Genomic DNA, 18,632 nt, shown 5'->3' on the forward strand with positions numbered 1-18,632 from the left:
GCAGCAACATTCAGGTTTCAGTACATCCATATAACTGGCTACAACCCTAGCATCAGATAAGAGACATATACCAACATTCAGACTGACACAACGGTGTCCAGAGCAAACAAGCATGGGCCCCACCTTGGAAATCTGAAAGGGCTACGCCTACCTAACCTAGCATTTTATAGCAGTGGGCTGCAATCACAGTGAGTAATGCAATCACCAAACAGCAGGCTGCATGCAATTACTGAATGGAGGGCAGCAATTTGTGCAGTGGCTGTCACATGCACAAGTGCAGGTACATAGAAAAGCAGGCTGTACCTGCAGTCCACACATGCAATTATATCATTGCAGGTGCTGTGAGATAGAGAGTGAGAGAGAGAGAGACACGGACACAGACGCAGACTGAGACAGAGACAGAACAGAGAGAGAAACTGAGACAGAAAATTAGAGGGCGAAAACCCAAAACAAACCACCAATAAAAAAAAACAAACTACAAAACCGTAACACACGGAGCAGGGAAATACAAAGGTAAGGTATGTAACTCACATGTATGTGTTGGCATGTTGTAGATGTTCCTGAAGAGTACTCTACACACTGCAAATCATCCATGTGTGGCAGCAGTATGTATCTATCTGTATCTGCACATGTGCATAGGGCAAGGGACATACTGCAACTGTTAGTGAAGGGTGGACAGATATCTGTCAGTGAAGGTTGATATGTGCATATATCCATGTAGGTCGTAGTGTGTGGCCTAAAAAACAGCATGCAGTGTGCAGGAGCGGCCTTAGGTCAACTGGTGCCCTAGGCAAAAGGGCTCCATGGCACCCCCTACCACACTTCCTGGTGCCACCATCCTTGTCTTACTACACCACATAAATAGTGGAAAAGCACCCCTGCTAGAGCAGTGCCCTAGGTGGCCACCCAGTTGGCCTATGCCTAAGGCCAGCTACGGCAGTGTTGATATATGTCATGTGGTGGTTAAATGCTGTGGGACAGATTTGTCAGATCTGCTGTGTTACAGCCAGTGAGGCCTGCTAATGCTACAAGGGCTGAGGACACCCACGTGCATTCTGCACAACACTGTGCAATTTAATCACATACCTGTACATCCCACAACTGTCACATAAGTGATATCCCCACCATGAAAGGTGGACTGTACATGTGCCTATATGTACATCCATGTGTACAGCAATGGATGTGCACATGTATGTGTATAGATATGCATATATATAATATATATATATATATATATATATATATATATATATATATATATATATATATATATATATATATATATATATATATATATATATATATATATATATATATATATACATATAGAGTGAGAGAGAGAGACAGAGAGACACGGGGTCATATATACCGCAACAGGTGTGTGGTGACCAAGGCATAGACTGTAGACAAGTGTTGATACTGCAGTGCCATTCCACCTTCCCAAAAGAGTGTACCCATTAACTACCACATAGGTAGAGATCTACCTAACAGTGAAGGTGTGATAAGGGAACATGGGACACAGGTGGACAGTAGCCTCTGCTTTGATGAAGACAGTGCCACACTACACCTGTAATCTGTCTGTGTGGTATGTGTCATGACAACAGGTGTGGCATCTATGGAAGTATAGGGTAGAGTTCCCCTCTACTCATCACAATGCCCTGTGTGGTATGTACTTCACATGACAACTACACCAGGTGAACAGGCCACAGACAGACCTCCCAAAGGGTAATACTGGCCGCAAACAAATGCCCTATGCAGACTGACTCACAAAACCACAACTACACTGTATTGCATACTGGCCACACAGAGGTGACTTCTGCCAGACATACAGAGGTATGTCACAGCCATAGCTGGGTGACAACCACCATGGCAACATATCACAATCCCTCCGGGATACATGCTCTAGGGCCCTAAACCTTGTCAGCTCACTAAACAGCACATGCTGGAGGGATAGGTTCCCATCTCAGAGATATGCCATACACCAGAATAGACCACATAGCAATAGCAAACAAGGCTCCTCCTTAGCAGTTGTTATAAATACCCCTGATGTTTGTGTGGGAGATTGGTAATACACCCCAGGAAAGACCTCTGTGGTTCAGGTTGGCAGGGGCAAGTGAAATCAAAGTACATGTGTGTCAAAGGCCAGGGTAACATATGGCTAGGCTGCTTTAGGCCCTAGGGCCAATAGCATATTACCTACTTATGACACTATGCACTCACACATGTACTTAATGCAATAGCTGCTATGTGAGGTTGAATAAGTGTAACGCTGAATGTGTGCATGGTCTGTAAAGGTGTGATAGCTTAGTGTAATGTTGTATCTGACATGGTAGTGCCTATCCTAGCTGTGAGGACAGCAACTGATGTGTAATGTACTGTTAGGCAGACATAGTAGTACAGCATATGATGTGACGTAGTTCTCCATTGATGAATGTGGTGTCTCATTGTAGGCTAATGCAATACATGTATGCTTAGTGAGTGGTACTGCTGGTGAATCCATCATCAATATGAACTGTAGTACTACTTGAAGCTGTAGGCCTAAACAGCACAGTATGGTGTGTGTTCACATTGCTTGGAAACACTGTCATGTGTGTTTCCTGTAGTCTGCACAGAGGACAGAATGCAGGCATAAGGGTGTGTAAGTAGTGGCATACAGAACCGTATGGTACACAGGTAATGCTCATCTGTGTTGGCATACAGTGGTGCATTGTATGTTTGCCTGATGTGTGTGTAATTATGCCTGTACAATGGCTGCAATCATATGTGTGTTACAGGGTAAACGTGTGTATCCAGCAACATATATAGTCTGTTACAGCAGTATGCCACCTATAGTAACAACTGGACACATCTATTAGGCAGGGCTATGGCATCAATGACTAGGGTGGTTGATTGGTACTACTGTACCTGTACTGTACATCCATTGCAATGGATGTCATCTCTGTTCGTGCATTGGTGTGATATACACCCCTGTCTTGAGGTTGTGCAATGTGTCACAAACAGTGTGTCGGGTACTGTTGTATAGTGGTGTGATATATAGAGTCTGCCAGGCAGTGTTAGTTAGTTGTGGCCTGAGAACCAATAAGTGGTATTGAACGTGTGTAACCTCTGACAGACAATAGGATGGTATATATGTCAGTAAAGTGATATCTGTGGGTAAAGGTGTAAAGTGTGCCACAGGACACTCTCGCACATATTGTTCATATCTTTTTCAGCCAGATGGCCCAACAACGCAACCCAGCATACACAGCGGATGAGGAAGAGGTGATACTCGACAGTCTATTGCAGCGGTACACAATGCTGTTCTCCAGAAGCAGCCAGCACCAGCTGGAGTGGACTGCACTGTGGCAGGAACTTGTTCATTGGGTAAATGACATAGGCATGCATAACTGGACATATGAGCAGGTACGCCATCATTGCAGTGATTTAATTAGACAAGTCCGGCGGTGTGCGTCTGATATCCAAAGACAACAGCTTGCCAGAGGTGGTGGGGTGGCCATTCATCCCCCCCGTCACCAGAGCGGAGGAGCTGCTCCTAAGCGTGGTGGCTCTTGGACAACAGCTACATCGACCTCTGACATGTGTTGTAATGGAGGCCGGAGCCCCCCAGCACATCCACCTGGAGCAAGCAGGTAACATGCCCTATCTGTAGACTACAGTTAACTGTATTGTTAGATTATGTCTATGTGAGTGTGTACTGTGTGTTGTGCAGTCCCACTGCCTAGTGTTGTGCAATACGGATAGTGTGAATAATATCCCTACACCTGTGACTGTTGACTGTTGTTGTACTGCAGTTTAGCATACCCACTGTAGCAATGCCACAGTCATGGCCACTGACGAACCCTCTCATATTCTCGTAGGTCCCTCTGATGTGACAGCAGGGCAGCCGATCCATGCTGGTGAGTGTATTATACCTGCAATGTTGGTAATGAAATATGCATGTCATAGTTGAGGTGTAGGCCATGTACACATAACACACCTACGCATAATGCATGCCGTGCATGTTTGCTGTGAGATGTTGCACAGCTCAGTAATGTCAGTATCTGCCTCAATGACATGCAATACACAGAGCATGACACACAGTTGTGGCAACCCCGGGCTGCACATTGGATAGGCATAGTTGCAACACCTGTACACAACATAACACATTTATCACATGCAGTACACAAAGTCATGCTACATATGGTGTAACCACACACCCACTGTAAGGTCACACTTCAGTATCCCACATGTCATCCACACACACATGATGTACCTCAGGGGTAGAGGCCTATCATGGGGCTGTGCAACACTCTTCAACACATAACACAGTCATGTTAGGCAATGTTCCCTACTGGACACCTCATACACCCATGTACAAAGTGGCTGTGTAATAGTAAACATATCCACGGCACTGCAGTTCAGGTACAGCATGCTAGGCAGTGGTCTGTCACACAGTAGTAGCCATGAGTGACCACAAGATGCATGATGATGATGATGGCACATGTTACTACACCTGATCCGGTTACAGTGACCACAGTACTACACATAGCAGTCTTTGCTGTGCACCTCATTCTTCTGTGTGTGCAAACATATGCACCTATACACATCATGCATAGCATGTTGTGTGTCTGCTTACATATGCTAGTATACACATTTTGCACAACAGTCGCCATCTGTACAAAGAGCCACATATATGTCCTGGAATGCTATTGGGTGTATAGGTCATATGACACACATTGGGTATGTGTGGTGTTTAATGTTGCAGTAGTGTAGCATGCCATGTCATAGCTGGCACCGACATATCTGCAATATGTCCCACACTCACCATAACCACTGTACAATGTCCATGTCGTGCATTGGGATTCCTTCACATCTACATGCACCACTCATCTCATGTCTGTACATTGCATGCATTTGTTACACCTGTGCCCAGTATTATGTGCTATGGACACAGACACTGTCATCATACATGGCAATCTATGTGTCACGCAGATAACACATGCAGCCATGGTATGTATACCATTGAGAGATGGTGCACATGACATTGCAGAGCAGATAATACTTGCACAGCAATGTTGTGTCCATGTACACATTGTGTTCCAGGGTGTAGCCAATCATTGAACAACTACGCACATGCATCAAAGCCATGTATAATGTCATTAGATAGGGCTGTCTGCACTTGCACTGCATGGTGTTGAGCAACACATGGTCTGCATGCTGACACGTGTGTGGTGACTGCCTTGTGATACTGTCACCCACCATCACCCACTATTGTGTATGTGTTGGATTGCTGGTGTGTGTGTGTGTGTGTGTGTGTGTGTGTGTGTGTGTGTGTGTGTGTGTGTGTGTGTGTGTGTATGTGCTGTGGTGAGCAGTGTATTTCTGTGCATGGGTGCATGTGTGCATGTGTTCATGTGTGCATGTGTGCTAACATCATGTACAGATTGTAAAGTGTGTTTCCTGTCTTCCTTCCACAGGTGCTGAGTTAGGGGTGGCTGAATGCAGCAGGGAACCTAATGTCACCGCCACTAATAGTGGGGATGATGAGACATGTATTGTGGCACAGCAAGGTCTGACAGGGTCTGTTGTTGGTCCACCAATCGACAGTACACAGCGGTCAACCCCATCTATGTGCACACTCATACGGCCAATACATCCCTCGTCACCAATGGCTGTAGCTGAGGGACAGCATACAGTTGGCATTGACCAGGAGAGAGTGGTACCTATGGCACGTGCATCCTCTCACAGCAGCCATAGCCAGATTACCAGAATGGTACCACATAGGCAGATGTCCAGTGGTTCTCGGGGGAGTACCACTGGTCGTATTGCCCCTGGCAGACTTGCCCCCGGAGGTATTACAACCTCCAGTATGTCCCGGGTGTAATGTAGGTACAGGCATGTATGGAATGGTACACCCGACATGGACTAAGGGTGCAGAAGGCCCATTACACTGCTATCAATGACAGCATCTGTGAGCTTGCCGGTGCCATCCGGAATTACACCGAGGTCATTGATAGCCATTGGAGGGAGACATTAGATGTCCTCCACAATGTGTTAGCCATGAGCCAGGACCATGCAGAATGGATGAGAAGCTGACGCGGATGCATGCCAGCAATAGCATCAGCTGTCAGTCATCGCGGATGGACCATGGATCACAGCCGCCCCCATAGTGGCAGTACCAGCCCCAGCTTGCTGTCTTCCTTGAATATTTGTAGGATGCTGACATCATCGAACTTTCCAAAGAGGGATATACCTCTCTTAACTCATTACAGCCGAATGCTCCACCAGGCGTCTCCTGCAGTTAATGCCTACTGCTCCTCTAAGCATCAAAGATTGATTGTTCATATTTGCATTAATAATTCCAAAACCATGTTACTTACAAGGTACCAGGATATTTTGTCTTGAAGCATATGTGATGGCAAACATAACTGTATTGATATTTGACCACTCTCAATTAGTGTTTTCTAGAACTGTAAAGTTATAACTTCATTTTTTAAAGGTTTAAGCCACGCCCACTAGGAGTTAAAGGCACACACTCAAAAGAGCTGTATCAGAGGGAATGAGTTAATGTGTTTTCCCAGTCTCCAAAAAGGCTACTTCTCTCAAAGGATATCACACACATACACCCCCACACACACACACACACGGTGTTTACAGGACTCAAACCCCTACCTAACTATGTTATGATATTAGACACGCATTAACACAGCGCGCTATATGCATTAATGGGTGGTTGCTGTCTTCCTTGAATATTTGTAGGATGCTGACATCATCAGACTTTCCAAAGAGGGATGTACCTCTTTTAATGTGTTTTCCCAGTCTCCAAAAAGGCTACTCCTCTCAAAGGAAATCACACACATACACTTGGCGTTTGCAGGACTTAAACCTCTACCTGACTATGTTATAATACTAGAAAGCTATGCATTAATACAGTGTGCTATATGCATTACCGGGTGGTTTCTGTTCTCCTTGAATATTTGTAGGATGCTGACATCATCAGACTGGACATGGTAATGTGTGTACACATTTTTATGCAATCCCAGGAATGATCCATGTAGGTTGGCAGGTATCAACAGCTTGTACAGGACCTCGTGAGTCTCACCTTGTGTGATCTATCTGTGGACACATTGCCATCCTTTCATATGTCAACACATATCTATGCGCAGATTGTTGGTTTTGTGGATATGACATGTGTCTGTGATGCTGATGAAGAGCTGTTCAAAGTCTATGTGGGACATGTGTAGCTCTGTTCCATGATGTATGTCCTGGGTGGCTGCCTTGCAGATGGTGTAGCATGCTTGGGAACCATGATCTGCACATGAACATACCACAGTTGGTAGGGTTGTATGTTTGTCAGTTTCCAATAGCTCTGTTTATGACTTCTGCCATGATGCACTCTATGACCTTGCAGATCAGACTTTATAGGCTTACTGGACTATACCTCCCATGGTGTGTTGTGCACCCACACATGTGGGGAGTGCCATATGTTGCTGTAACACATTTGACGGTTCCAGGTCCTGTGGAGTGGGTGAGGCTCAACAGACTGTTCAGGTGCAGGGTCTGTTTGTTCTGTAGTGCATGCATGACACATATTGGGAAACAATGTAATCCAATTGCTGCCATGCTTTTGGCTTTGGGGGGAGATGTTCAGCCATTCTACACGTGATATCTCCTGGTATGATGTCAGGGACTATCGTCAGTGGGGGGGGGTATGTATACATGGGCCTGTCTGACAGGATGTTGGCAATATCAGTAAGGTACAGTTGTCCCTGACTCAGCACATATATGCGTGTACATTACTATTTATTACATAGCTGACAGACATGTCATGATTCTCAGTCTGGACTCCTTCTCAGCTACTCTTTACAAAACACCAACAAACCTGAGCACTAATCCCGGTTATACTCTTTTACACACTTTACTGATCCTTTGTGATCAGGCTACAGAGTATGTCATCATAATACACTGGCATGTCCAGGGGTCGGTTTCATGTGTACTCTCCAGTCCAGCTAGTGAATATCATGGTTATGACACAATGTCTCATCTGCCTCATGTACACAGACAACCCTCTCCTCCTCACATCACACTCACATATATGTGGGAGATGTAACAATATTGACATACAGGACGTTGAGCTCTCTCGATCCATGACTGGCATAGTCTATCGGGTGCTGAGGGTGACCACACACACCACATATCAGTCTCAAATACACTGATAGTGACAGCAAACAAACCACATTATCACACATACACATATTCGGAGGCTCTACATACACTCTGCCTAAGCAGCAGAGACCTCCAAAGCAGACACACATATAACTGCTACCCCACTACAATGCCCACATGTCACACAGTTCACAATGTCAGTGTGCCACACAGTCACTGCCCTTTGGGCTAAACAACACACCTGATACACTTGTTATAGGTGACACTTAATGTCAAACACACTATCGTCCCATTCACCAGGCCAGACAGGGGAATAGTCACTTTGAGCTGTCTCTCAGGTGCCAGGATTCGCCACATAACACATGCACTCAGGTCACTCCAAAGCAAGTCCAGGACTGGCTCCATCATTGTCCATGCTGGTGCGTACAACCTCAGACGTTCCTCCCTGGACCACATGACATGACACATAGAGGAACTCTGTGATCATGTAGCCCAGCCCAGTATTACCCTGACCTTGTCTAGCATCTTACACTCACCAAGTATGATGTCACAGTATACCAACAAACTGATCACGTTTAACATTTGGCTAACATATTGGTGTTATTCAAAGGGGATACAGTGTCTGTCACCCTGGGGTGACATGCTCGACATGCCACATAGCTTCCCTATGGACAGCTTGCACCTGTCACCCTTGGACTTTTGAATACTGGCTAGGGCACTTGCTGCCACCATACTGCCCTATTTAAGCAGGGCTCAAAGGACAGAACCATCTCCATGCACATTACAGAGTACACGACACTGAGGGTAATGCTGCTCAACACCAGATGTCTTACCCTCAAATTGCACCCACTCAGGAATCTCCTCAGTATGGAGGATAGCAATATCTGTGCACTAACAGACACATGGTTGAGGCTCCCACATGCACACCAGCACTACCAGGTTGTATTTCATACCATGCTTTCTGACCACATAACTCGGAATGGCCAACACAAATAGGGGGAGTATCCATATACATCACAGATACACATACCTCCGGGTTGGTAGCACTGCACAATGCATCATGGACCATACATATGCACCTAACATTGTGCACATCTGCCTTTTGGTTTGTTGCCTGCTACAGACCACACTCCCCAACACAGCAACCTCACTCAGCTTTCCTGGGAACATTGGACCATATGAAGGTCTCCCCAAACACCATTATATTGGGTGACGTCAAATACCCACACATTGACTGTGGATAGTACTCAGGCCCCAACACCCTCGCAAAACAGTTGCTACTATTTCTAAACTCATATGCTATGGCACAACCGGTCACCACACCCACAAGAGGGGACAACATATTGGACATGATCATCACCGACATGGGGACTCTATGTTCCACACCTGCGATATACCCCTCATTGGTAAGGGCAGAACATACTTTATCTCACTGGACATCCATATCCCGTACCCAGACCCATCCTGAGTAATCTTGGTGAACTTCCCAAAAGCAAACATCACACTCCTCCAAACCACGGTGGTATCCTTCAGAGACCCTGGGTCAGTGGTAAGTATGGCTCAGACTGCTGAATCCTTTACATACACATTCTATGGACACCTAGTGGATCGCATGGATCGTTACATCCAAAATAACAACTGGACTCACTCCTCCAATGGCAGTGGACCTGTCTGGTAGACCCCAGCCATTAATATGCTTTACAACAAATGGAGGAAGCTACTACATGATAGAGCACAATCCCAGACAGAGAAGGCATCTGTGATCTGTACTAGCGGACTGCTACAATCACTCGGGTATTTATGTCAGGCACGCTTCTAACGGACAATTGCACCAGACACGTTGGACACTCACAAGGCCTTCTTCAGTTGATTCAGGTACCTGGCTGGACACTTACTGATATGCTATGTGTTACTGCGTACTGACTAAACATACCCTGAACCCACTGACATTGCCATCATCCTGGCAAACAGGTTCAGTGCAGATGTGTGTCCCCCATCCCCCTAAGATGGTACTGTCCATACCAACAGAGTGTAACCTCCCAAACATCACGAGTAAACAGGTGAGTGCTGCCCTCACCACAGCGGACAACACATCAGTGGGACCAGACGGTGTCCCAGCCTGTGTCATACACAGCCATCATGACAGACGTAACACTCACATTACATCACTGTTCGATATAAGAGTTATTGCAGGATATGTACCCATGGAATGGCGTACAGTGATAGTGGTCCCGCTCCACTGAATACTGCCACAACAGACCACAGACAATATTGGCCTAAAAGGCTAACTAGCCTGTTCTGCAAAGCTATGGAGTGTATTGTAATGGGACTCATGCACATAGACATGGGAAACCTACAGACACTGGGTCCTACACATTACAGCATTGTTGTGGGCAGATCTTGCCTGTTGAACCTGTTCATATTCTTTCAACAGTTACCAGGTCCATCAGCGCTGGGACGGTTGTCCACACAGCCTGCCTGGACCTTGCACAACCCTTCAACACAATACCCCACTCGGCCATTATGCATAGGCTCACCAGCATCAATATCGACACATATCTGACATGATGGATTGCTACCTGGAGCAGCGATAGCACCCACATGCTCAGTGTTGCAGGTGCCTTGTCTGACTATACACCAGTTACACCTGGCATCCCACAAGGCTCAGTCCTGGGACCTCTCTTGTTCAGTATATATTTGTGTGATGTACAGGCTATCACAGGAGGGATATGGCTGCCCATGTTCGCAGATGACTGCAAACTGGGTGCCATAATCAGCTTTCCTGCTGGCACATGCATACTCATACAGGGTCTCACAGAGATAGGTTGACTGGTGCCTGAGCCATGGCCCATGGCTACATGCCATTAGTTACATAGTCATCCCCTTTGAGGATGACAAGATGCCCAGACATTACCACATAGGTTGTAATCCATTACATACAGTAGTAGTTGTTTGGGTTTGGGGACACGACCTGTTCGTACTCTCACCTTTGACCATCATACTGTCATAGTGGTTAGACAGTACATCTACATAGCCCACCATATCCCACATGGTTTCACATCTTGATCACGTGTGGTCATTGTGCCCCTATACTCTTCACGACCATGCTTGGTTACTATGCCACCTTTGGGATGTAGAAAAAACAAAACAAAATTCACAGCAGCTTCCAAATAAAACTTGTAATCCACAAAATGAAGTAGCTTTTCAGGCAAAACAATAAAGCCCTGAGCAGGGCAAGCTTAGAAAATTGTGAAAAAAAACCCACAGATGGCTCAGCACACTTCAGTTCACTTTATTCCACAGAAACACAGCACATTAACGCTCCACCATATGTTTTCATTTTAAAAATCACTTCCTCAGAAGCATTAATGTGCTGTGTTTCTGTGGAATAAAGTGAACTGAAGTGTGCTGAGCCATCTGTGTTTTTTTTTTCACAATTTTCTAAGCTTGCCCTGCTCAGGGCTTTATTGTTTTACCTTTGGATGTACCTTACCTGACACCTGCAGCAACTGTAATGGCCACAAATGTTATTCTTCAAGCAGATGTAGGGACTCACACAGATGCCCTGCAAAATTCCGATACAGTAACTCCAGCTCTACTCAGTCACTTACCACCTACATGAATGTGTTGTGTGCCTGTAGTTGAAGGCAATATCTAACCCAGACTTACTGGACATGTTCCACCTCAGGATATCCGACTCCCTTGCTGCTACACACTCCAGGGACATATACCTCAGCACTGATGTTAAAAGGACATGCTGGGGGGACAGATTATTATCAGAAAGCCTCCACTCACTCCGAAGTGTAGTCCCGGTTTTGCATAGGCAGAGACACCCACTGACCACCTACAGGTGACATCTTGACAAGTGTATGGGTGATCGCATGTTTACCCATGGGATATCTTCTGGGTCCCTGCTAGACAGAGGCACAATACACTGAACATAAATGGGCTATCTTGTGTGACCTACTATTCACAGGCACAGTGCTCTGATTTGACTGGGTTGCAGTAGCCAAACACACTCTGGCTATGCTTGTACATGCCCTAGGGCAGATAGCCTAGTATCAACCTCTGAACCTATGATAATGTTCATGATGTACAATGTTTATTGCTGATACTGTTTGCAAGTTTTTATCATCTTTGCTTTCACACTTTATATGAACTGCTTAGGTATCTGCAGAACATATTTGCTTATGGCAGGGTTCCACTATATTATATACGTGTCTGTTGTCATATAAGTGTGTGCACAGGACAGATTGCTGTGTAGTGAGAGGTTCCTGGGTTAACACATGCAACTGCCTGCTATGTGTGGCCCAATGCTTTACTCCAACATGGCCTAAGTGTGTGAGCATGCCCAGTTCAGACTGTCAGTGTTCTGTTGCCTGACATTTGTCTCATGTATTCAAGTGTGTGAGCATGCCCAGTGTGACCTTTCAGTATGTTGCTGTCTGAGGTCCACTACATTTGCCGATGTATGTCTACATGTCCATTATTAACATTTGTACTGTGTGTGTTGAAAGTCAGGTTCTATTCTTACTGCAGGACTCACCTTTGTGTCATAACTCGACAGGGATTATGCTGTACCTGCAGTGTTTCTGTGAAATACTTTGCATAGACATATCAACATTTCTTCATACAGGCTAACCACTGCACTACTGTTATGGTTTAGTGGTTCCGTACTATGACTATAGTGCACAATATCCTGGGTTCAAGGCCCATTGCTGCTTATATTTTCATACTGAGCAGACCAGACTGCTTAGGGGCCAGTAGAGCAGATATGATTTGTTCAGCTATGCCCTACCTAGACCCAGCTTGTCCAACATTGCTCAATATTAACCATCATTGCTGGCATTGGCCAATATTACTCTACATTGACCACATTTGTAGTAGATGGTGTGTGCAATTTTGTTTACATTGACTTCATGATGGTAAATGCTGTTTAGCACTGCTTTATATTGCTTAACACATGGCAATCATGCCTCAGGTGTTGATGCAGGGCTGCCTATGTCGGATGCACATACTACACTCCCTATACATGTTTGAAAGCAGGTAGTGTCAATGTAGGCATCCCTTTTACTATATGTGCAGGTCAGAGAGAGGTATCCTTTCCAGAGTTCTTACTGAGCCAGTGTATGTGCTATGCATTGCCTCTTTGCCAAGGCCAAAGCATACTGGGCATGCCTCCTTCTGCCTACTGGAGCAGGCTCAGGTTGTTCCTCCTCCGAGTCACGCTCTGCCTGTGATGGCCTTGGCAATGATGGGGGGCTGTTTGGCCCAGGCCTATGCTGGTCCTGCTGCAGCTGTTTTCGCAGGATCATATTATGTAACATAGCACATACCATGACAATTTGGGTACATGTAGTTGGTGAGTACTGCAAGGCTCCACCAGATGTGTCTAGGCACCGGAACCGTGACTTGAGCAGCCCAAACACACGCTCGATTACATTTCATGTTTGTGCATGTGCCTCATTATGGAGTTTCTGCTCAGGTGTGTGTGCGTTTCTGATGGGTGTCACCAGCCACGGCTCCAGTGCATAGCCAGCATCCCCCACTAGACCATGTGGGATGTCCCCATTGGCAATTGTCTGGTACAGCTGCGTCAGATGCCAGATATGGGAATCATGGTAGCTTCCAGGGCAGCCAGCACACACATTCATTATTATGCCCTGGGCATCGCACACGACCTGGCAGTTGATGGAGGGGAAGCCCTTGCAGTTGAAGTAGACCCTACCCCACTCACCGGCTGGTGCTTTGATGCATATGTGCATGCAGTCTATTGCACCCACTACCTCAGGGTATTCCGCTATTTGCTGGAAGAGACGCATATTGCTGGCCAATACCTCACGGGAATTGGGGAAATATACATGATCACCGACATGTGCTGACATGGCATCCAGGAACTTGTGCAGTACCCTGGATGCTGATGCCTGTGATATCCCCATCATATCACCAGTTGGTCTCTGGAAGGTACCTGTTGCTAATATTCTTAGGCCAACACATACCTTACTTTCGACTGGGATGGGTTCCCCTCTGTTGGTTCTGTGTGTGAGGCGTGGCCTGCACAGCTCAATGATTTGCTGCAAGAGGTCTCTGTCCACTCTATAGCGCTCCACTATCTCCAGCTCATGTAGCCCCTGGTAGGTAACCCTGGGCCTGTACACTCTTCTCCATCTCCTCACTGTGGGTTGTCCAGCAGCATTTGCATTATCACCACCCTCAGAATGTTGCATATGTCACCTTATAACAGCAATGGCAGCCCCTAACATTTTTTGTCTCAGTGAAGCCTTTTCAGTTTTCACTTCTATTAGCTTACTGCAGTGTTGCAGTGTCTCCTGAGAGAAACATAATGGACTGTTGTTTGCAGAGTTTTAAGTGCTGGGCTGGGCTAGTGTTCTGCCTGGGTAATTGCCTGATTTTGATTGTTTTCACCTGCTAGCTCTGCTAGTACTCCCTGGTAACTTCCACTATTTGGTGTGCTTCCTTTTTCCTTACTGTTTCCTTAGGGGGGGAGCACCGCGCACACAAGCGCAAACACACACACAGCAGCTAACACGCACGCACACATGCTTACATGGACTAAAGCTTGCTTATTCTTCTTAAAACACATGCACACCGGTGCAAATGTGCTTACAACTGTTTACACAGCCTTACATATGCTTACTCAAGCCTACACGCGCGCACACATGCTTACACGTGCGCACATTGTCTTACTCGGGTTTACTGGCGTGCACACGCGCGCATGCACGCTCAGCAAGAAACGTTGGTGTTATCCACGGCATACACCTTCAATTTCTTGACTTTACCTGGCCTACCTGTTGACACACCTCTTTCACTATTATGTAAATGTAAGCTGACACATGTCACTCTGCTCCAATGAGCTTCACTCCTTTCATACATACCCCCCTGATGATGTCACCTATCTTCTACTCTGTTAATCCCCTTATCCTACTCCTACAATCCACTGACTGATCTCATTTGCTATGTAAACTTGCGATTCACTATCCTAACTCTCATTTGCATAGGATTGCCTACTAATGCTTAGTTACATCTCTTAGACTGAGCTTCCCCCCTTAACAACCTCTACTTGGTGGCCATGTTGTCTTCAGCCTGCCATTCCCTTGCATTGTAAATTCATTTTAGCTATAAAATCCACATTTGTGGATCTTAATTATTAATTTTCTGCTTTTTAGGGCACAGCACGTTTGCGCGGCACTGCGCTACGGTTAAACCCCGGTGGTCGGGATAAAAAAAAGTTATTTTATTTTTAATTTGCATCACTTCTCATTGCCAATGGCCATATTTTTGGCCATTGGCATGATTCCTCCTGTTAATGCATGCTTTTTTTCCAGCTGACATGGCTCCGTTTTGCTATTTGCAGAACCGTACTCAGTTATCAACTGAGTACATTTCTGCAAATAACACTACTCCTACTCGGACAGGTTCGGGTTTCCTGGATTGCAAATTTACCTCATTTGCATGGCTTTTGCCTGCAATTGAGGTAATTTGCATATCCCAGCCCTGTCCGTGTAGGACTAGTTTGGAGAGCTCAGTTGCACGCCCCTACCGGCTGTTCCTGGATCGCTCGCCGGACATGTTGGCTGCATGGAGTCTTACTCTACTCTAAGACTCCGTGCAAGCCTTCGTGAATCTGGCCCAATGTTTCTGAAAGAGCCCCAATTTGCCTTTGTTTGCTAGTTGCCACTCTAGCTAGCCTGATGTTTCCATCTTAGAGCTTCCCCCACCCAGGGTCATTTATACAATACTTGGAGAGGTATGTAAATGTGAGTAGCTAGCTTTTCATTAAACTGGAAATAGAATTAAAACATTTTATTTATTTCAGTTCTACTGAAATATTTAAGTTGCATTTATAGTGACCTGAGTTGTGATACTTCTTTGTTCTTTTCTACTCTGTTCCAGTTTTTAGTCAAAAAAGTTTTCAGTTTTTCATTTCCTCATTTATTATGGAATCTTAATCTTGTATTTTAGTTAGCAGTTATGGGAAGATTGTTTCTGCATTATTTTGTGCTTCTATTTCCACAAGTAAAATTACTTTGAATGTACAGTATGTTTGTAATGTGGGACCCCCCCCCCCCGAGCCTCTACTGAAAAGGGGTTAACAGCCCAGTCAGACTATCCTGTAAACAAATATAAAATAAATAAATAAATAAATAAATATTTGTAAAAGCTATCCATTTGCATTTTAAACCCATCTGGGCCATAGTCTTCAGTTTAATTCACATTTGTGGCAGGACTGTGTACTAATACTGTAAGATTTGAGCCTTAGTCATTTTTTAGTACATTATTTTCCATAGAGTGTTATTGGTTAATTTCTGCATAGTCTGGTGCCTTACACTAAAGAAGACGTTCAAGAGTGAGGAAATTTTCTCTGCTTCAGCTTGTGCATCAGTGATTTTATATTATGCTTATCATTTACCTGCATACTATGTCTGCACCATCTCCCACTAACACATTATAAGCTAAAGCTTCTGACAGAGCTCCAACATTGCTTTTATTTGTTTGAATGCCTTCCCAGCTAGCCTGGTTGTTCCTTGAAAATTTTTCTCAACCCTCTCACTGTTTTGCTGTGATGGTTTTATAAGACTGTGACTCTGGCTTCCAACTCTTATGGCAACCTGATTTCCAATATCTTTACCTCCCCTCTTTCCATGCTATTGTCTGTTGTATAAGCTATTTAAGCACTCTTCCTACCAATTGTTTTCCATGGATCCATGACACTGAGTGCCCACCCAGCAAACCAGAATTGCTCTTGAGTGAACTTCCTTTACTACAGATTGTCTCTTTCTCATTTTCCTAGAGCTCAGCAAAGATTGGAGTCTTATCCTGCATTCCAGAAGTGTTTTACTTGTATCCAGTGCCATTTAGGCAAAGTTAAGTACCTTTAATTGCTAAATTACACGTGCTTACATTATTCTGAGTGACCACTACTGTTTCTTGCTGCATGTGTACATTTAATTTTTTTGTAAAAAAAAGGCTTTTCCTCTCTCTGGTACTGCTGTTGCTGTAAGACTTTCTTGAAATTGCCTTCAGCAAGGGATTTCCAGCCAGCTTTTTAATTGACTTTTGGTAGCATTACATGTGTATCTTCTACTGTGGTTTTACATTAGGAGGACTGGGTTTATTTATCTTGTGGCAGAAAGTGTTTTCCTGGTCGGTCTGAGTTAGGAAATGTACAAAAGGACTCACAGTATAGTCATTTTATTGGCAAGGAGGTTCATTAGTTAGTTTTCTGTTTTTCCTGTGTTTTTATGAATTTTGCATTTGCATGGATTAGCAATGCCTTGTACAGTGGCAAACACCTAAACAGCAAGTATTCATGTAGAACACTCCATAAGATCATAGGAGGTTACTAGGCTTTCAACCTGGAGGTCATTTCAAGCCTAGCTGTCAGATCCCAATGTAATACCATAGATGCTCTAGTCAATACCCAGGATTGTATTTAGTAATGACTGCCCATGTCCAGGAGGGTTGTGGACACTATTCTTGGTTAGAATTTACAGTGCCCAAGCCACTCATCCAGGTTCCTTTTGAAAGTGCCATAGAGGTGCTCTGCTTCACATGAATTGGCAGCCTATTCCAGAGATATTGCAGTCATTAGGAGACGAATCTGTCCATCCAGCATGTCCTATTCAAGTCACTGGCCATATTTAGGTCCCTGAAACTGGTAGTTCTAGTCCTGCTTGATTTACGGATGTGTAGCAAATTCATTAGGTTTGGGTTGGAGATTCCTCTGTAAGCCAGGCATATGTCTTCCCTAAGAAGCCTATACAACACTGAGTACAGTGACAGTGACTTTAGTCAGTCTGTGTAAGGCATATGCTGGAGATTCTTGATAATCTTAATTAGAAACATCTGTGGTCTCTCCAATTGCTGCAAGTGCTTTGTACAGTACATGCCGAAAGGGACATTATACTCATGTATAAGCCTGATTAGTGATGAGTATAGTGGGGTTATAACCTCCTTTGCTCTAGAGGTGATGCCTTTTGTTAATCAAGTGTGCTACATAGAAAGCCGTCCTTACTACAGTAGACACATGGTGGTCAAAGTTAAGGTTGCAGTCTACCTGTAATCCCAGATCTCTTACCACTTTGTAGGTACATAGGGTATTGTTAATTTGACAGTGCGAAAGGACTTTGTTTTTAACTGATGGGAATGATGATGCATTTCTTTGCATTCAGTTTTTCCAGTCATTGGTGTGTAAGACCTTCCTGAAGTATACTGACATAATTTAAAAATTCAATAATTCTACCCAGTTTGCAGTCATCCACAAACTTGGTCAGCCACAGCCCCTTAGTGTTGGCCTGAACGTCTGAGAAGTATATACCAAACAGTAGGGGGCCCTCACTGAACCTTTTGACACTCCACTGGTGACAGGTATGCTGGCTGATGTGGAGTCACCCACTTTGATAGTGTGTGACTGGTTTGTGAACCAGCTGGCAACCCGTCTTACAACAAAAGGGTTTACATTCAGC

This window comes from Protopterus annectens, chromosome 3.part0, assembly GCF_019279795.1.
Source record: "Protopterus annectens isolate FY-2018-M chromosome 3.part0, PAN1.0, whole genome shotgun sequence".
NCBI lineage: Eukaryota > Metazoa > Chordata > Ceratodontiformes > Protopteridae > Protopterus > Protopterus annectens.